The following is a 5,319-nucleotide window of genomic DNA, read 5'->3' as shown; positions in this document are numbered from 1 at the left end:
CTGTCTTCATTTCTTTCATTTAGACATGCAATGGTGCCGTATGCTATTGCATGTCTATTTGTATATTATAGAGTTGGTTTTATAATGAGGCACATGGTCATATTTTACACTTGCTCATGCTTTCTCATCAGCAGATTATCTTAAGCACTGGAAATATTTCCTTTGCCTAGCAAGACTCCTTTCTTTAGGGGTCTTACTCTTCTTTCACTGTATGAGCTCGTACAGTGTTATGATGGGATCAAAGAGCAGTGTTTGCCAATAGCCAAAAGAAGCATCAGAAATCAGAAACTAGACTTTTGAGCAACGATGACTATTTATTTACTAACTCAATATAGGAAAGTAATATTATTTTATTTAAGTTTTCAGGTTGACTCAAAAATCTCAGTACCTGATATAGCAAAGACATAATAAAGAAAAATTAATCAGGCGGGGGTGAAAGGAAGATTAAAAACTAGGAGATAAACACTAAGTCAAAAAAGATGGGGTCTGGACCTTGCCATTAGACTGCCCAGACCCACTGTCAGTGAAACAAGAAAATGGATTTCAAGAATAATACAAGAAAATAATACACCAATGAGTGTGATTTTTATGCTTCGTTATTAGACAATAAATAACCTGAAAATCTGAGACTACTACCTCGTTGTCATTGCCAGGTATATGAATTGGTTAAACCACCATGGAAGAAAGCAGAAGAACACATACTCTGTGTAAGATAAACCACAGAAAACAAGAAGACAAGTTAGGAAACAAAGCCTCGAGGCCCTTTCCTGTACAGTTCCCTAAGAGAGCAACTCTATCTCTGACATCTGTAGATAGCCAGTAGTTCTTGAAGACATGACAGACCAGGTGACAGAGATGACCCTCTTGCCTCCATGGAGAAACATGAACCATCTAACTGCTAGATAATTCCCATGCCTTTAAGTATCTATCAGTTTCCTTAGTCAGGAAGCCCAGTTCTGAAAAGTGGACTCCTCTCTCCTAATTTAGTGCCAGATTGTTGTTCAACTTTTAAAAGCATTTCCCTTTACACTACCACTAAGGTAAGCTGAACATGAAATGCAGTGACATGAAGGAGAAATGAAAACCATGATCATAATATATCTCATTTTTTGATCTATGAAAAATTAAGCATTCAAAAACAAGATGCATGGTATTTTGTCGCTGGAACAAGACAGAGCAGAGTCAATGTGGCAGACTCCCAGTCAGACAAGTGGCAGGGCAGACTTGTTCATTGTGGTGTTAGGCAGCCCTTTATACAGGCTCCCAGGACAGAGGGGTCAGAGTCACTTGGAATTTTGTGTTGTCTCTCCTTCCTTGACTTAGGTCATCTGATGTCAGCTTGCCATTCATCTCCAGGCTCCGCAGCAGGCTCCCGATTGGCTCAAGGGGAAGTTATTGATGCATGCTTGCTTGACTGGCCCCAAGGGTGTTTCCTCCTGGGCTAGCTGTTTGCCTCCTCCTACATTATTGGAAATTTCTCTTTTAAATGCATACTATTCATTTATTTTCACCTTGTCAATGTGGATCACCCACAGATAAAGTGAAAAACTATCACTATCAACTAACTCCATGCTTTTGTTTATATTAGTGCTGTTCAACTTTGGTAGTGTGTTCAGTTATTAAAAACTGGCATTTCCTCCTTAGACATATTTCCCAAACATACAGTTAGGGTTTCCCGTTGATACTCTCTTTGTTACAGATGCTCTAGGCATCTCTTATTTGGTAACCAAGCTTTGTCCTCTCTTCAAGAAGCACTGAGAGTTGCCTTCCTGCTAACTTATTAGGTGTGCAGGAGTATATGTCAGAAGTTGTAGAATGTGGTGGGAATTTAGCTTTGTCTGTTGCTATGTGGCCTTGAACAGATAACTGCTTGTTTCCATTTCCACTTCCATCAGCATATGCCCTTCATTCCATTTGTTCTCAAATTTGCTTGCTTAGTCCTGCATTGTCTCACTCTGTCCTGAATGCTACTTGTTGGTCCCTAATCTCCAGTCTTCCAGATGGAGTTGGCCAATGCAAAGCACTTGTAAGTGTTCTGAGGTTGGTAGGAGAGATGTGGTGTCTTTTCTAAGCTTTCTCTTCACTTTTGGAGTGTCTCTCCCCATTGGGTACTCTATATGAGGAGAGTCCCTGCATATGACCACTTCTACAGAGAGTTAATTCCACGGAATGCCTAAGACAAGAACAGCCCACTTGAAGAGGAGGACATAAAACAGATCAAATGCATTCCAGTTGCTTTTCAGTTCTTTTGGGAGAGCAGAAACATGATAAATACTTGGGGGGCTCTATTGCAAGGATTTGATGCAGAGGTAGTCAAAGTTTAGTTTTGGGGATCCATGGCAAGCTTCCTGCATTTCGATGACTTGAAACTTTATATGATTTTTTGAATCAACATTTTAAATAAAAATGATTACATCATTTCTCTCCTTTCTTTTCTACAACTTTCCTATGCCCTCATTTCACCTCTTCTCAAACTTCTCGTTTCCATTAAATATGTATATGTATATATTTAAAAGGATGCACACACATATACACACAGCCTGCTGTGTCCACTTAGTGTCGAATGTACATGCTTTCAGGGCTGATCACTAGTATTAAGTAACCAACTAGGAGTATCCTCTGTGGAAGAAGACCCCCATTCCCAGCATTCCTCAGTTACCTGTAGTTCTTTGTCGAGGGATGCAGACCTTGGAAGTTTCCCCTTTCCAAGTTTGCATGTCTGCTGGTGATGACATACACATAAACTCAAGGAACAAGGGATGGGAGGTACAGGAAGTAAGAACCAAGACCAGGAAATATGCTGTGAGACTGTGTCTTCTAGCTATTGCAAGAAATCATTACCCACAATAATTCAACAACATGGATGCCTGAAGAAAATACGTTTTACATTTCTATGGTATTGAAAGTCTATTTTGTACCATGTGCAAATTGTGTCAGTGTTCATAGAAGAAATTTGAAAGGAACTCAGCCACAGGATGTTGTTGGTGGATGTTTTTCTGCTATAATATCTAGAAAGTTACCTTGCTGGGTAAACTGAGATGATAGTGGGAGATGCTGTCATTAAATTAAGATTCCATTTTTAACGGGAGTGATGAGATCCTAGAGGCAGGGTCCTGAAATAGGTGTGGGATTTGGCTATCAAGGAAGTGATATATACTTTATATCGACAATGTTTGCACAGTTCAGACACAGTCATAGTGTAGAAGATGGGAACCAAAGAATAGAGTTACTAGTGGACTTCTCACATCACTTCATAATTAAACATTCCTGCTTTTTATTCTGCATCCCTTGTCTTGTGAGGGAGCTGGGAGTTGCCTGGTCTAAGGAAGGGGCGCTTCTCTTAAACAGTTTTGTTACATTGAATTAAAGAGAAGATGCTGGCTATTTGATAGTTTCTAAGACATTGAAACAATAATCTGAGAAGCAACAGACTACTAATTAGTTCTTATTTCCAAGGGAAATTGTACAACTGGTGTTGTATAAGAGGGGATGAAGGAGTAAGTACTAGATGTAGTCATGGGCACAACTAACCACTTGTCATGGCACACCAGGGTAGAAAGATAATGTTTAGCACATTAGTTTGTGAATCAGAAGTTGCTCGTGACTCCTTCAGAATTGACTGATGTAAACATTTTAAAGAGTAAATGCTGAACTTTAGCACAGAAAGTATTTGACTGATTAAATTGGAGCTATGGTCTTACTTGAAGTCTCTCAGTGGGACTATGAAGAAAATAGCACTAGATTTTTCTGTCATGGGCCTTCAGTAGATAGGGACAGCAGGCATAAAAGAGTCAGTAAGTCAGTTGCCAGGGGCTGGGTTTGTCAAAATCTATATGATCCCAATGAGAAGTTGTGTTTTAACCAGGAACTGAAGATGATTGGAGAATGTAAGATTTGGAACAAAGGTGAGTTCTGAAGGATCAAATTTACCTTGGCCAAGGTCTGCAAGGTCACACAGGAGCTACTTGACACTGGACAAAGAGGACCCACAGAGTCGTTTTGAAGGCAACACCCAGCTGTGACAACTTGCTCATATTATTGTGCTGAATGAGGGCAAGATGAAGCTGGATTAAATCCTGGGCCTGAAGACTGAGGGTTTCTTGGAGAGGCGGCTGCAGAACCAAGTCTTTAAGATAGGTCTATTCACCATGCCTATGTGCTAACTGCCAGTGCCATATCAGTGCCCTCAAGCAGGTAGTGAACATCCCATCCTTCATTGTCCATCTGGACTCCTAGCATCATATTGACTTCTCCTTCTGTTCTGACGTGGTGGCTGCTTGGGCCCTGTGAAGAGGAAGAGTGACAAGAAGAGTCAGAAAGGCTCAGAGGCAGGTGGTGACAAGGAAGAGAATTAAGTTCACCTCCATGAACTGGAGGATTGTCTAGTTTTCCAGTTGTCTTTTGAAACAGGATTAACGCTAAAAAAAGATTTGAAGACTAATGCTCATTTAGCCGTCTTGATTGTTTGGGCTTTAAATTTCTTTTAGGCTTCTTATAGAAAATAGGTCTGAAATAGGTTTCATGCATTTCTTTGGGCTCCAGGGAATGCAAGCTACTTGTTTCTTGCACCATGGAAGCTGTAAGCTGCAGGATGGACTCCATGAATCTTTTTCATGACTATAGTCCTGGTCCCTGTAGTTAACAGTTGCTTAAATATTAGCCAAATTAGTGAATATACAATGTTGTTATCAATTGAATATTCAGTGTTATATTTTCTTCTTTGTTGTATCTAATTTTCCATTATTTTCTCCTAATTGGACCTGAGAAAACTTGTGTTCTGAATGTTTCTTTGCTTTAGTTTATTTCTATGTGTGTTCACCTACTCTCGGTTCCAGACTCATCTCCACAAGTCCTAAATACAAAGTGTTCTACAAACTTTAATTTTTCTAAGTTTGGCATATGCTCATCTAGTGAAAAAAAATGGCCCTAACTTTAAGTGGTATCTGTAGTTGATGGAATTAGTGTTTCAGTTTTGCATAAAGAGTCATTCATTTCAGTGTTCTGTGTTTGAATACTGTGTTTCTCCAGAACATGTGGATTTTATGCCTTTATGGAGCATCTATCTTATTCCACATTTAAAATCTGAAGATCATCTGATTTTGAAGATGCATTTATTTCCAAGAGTTTTCAATATAAAATTGTGTGTTCTTTTTCATTACAGTGACAAAATACCTGAAATAATGAACATAAAAACAAAAAAAAAGATTTATCTTGGTTCACAGTTTGACAAGTTTCAGTCCATAGTTGCTTGGCACTGTTGGCATGTCTAGAAGCACATGGCATAATGAGTTGCGTGGTGATATCTTCCTTGTACAAATA

The 5,319-nt window shown here is 39.3% G+C and overlaps 1 pseudogene; it reads left to right on the top strand.

Annotated features, from left to right (window-relative positions):
* Window positions 1-2,524: 2,524 nt before the first annotated feature.
* On the top strand, window positions 2,525-5,057 carry LOC101831279 (annotated as a pseudogene).
* The last annotated feature ends 262 nt before the right edge of the window (window positions 5,058-5,319 follow it).

This window comes from Mesocricetus auratus, unplaced genomic scaffold (genome assembly GCF_017639785.1).
Source record: "Mesocricetus auratus isolate SY011 unplaced genomic scaffold, BCM_Maur_2.0 Super-Scaffold_100018, whole genome shotgun sequence".
NCBI lineage: Eukaryota > Metazoa > Chordata > Mammalia > Rodentia > Cricetidae > Mesocricetus > Mesocricetus auratus.
The sequence above is the reverse complement of the archived record's forward strand: the minus strand, read 5'-3'. Positions and strand labels throughout refer to the sequence as shown.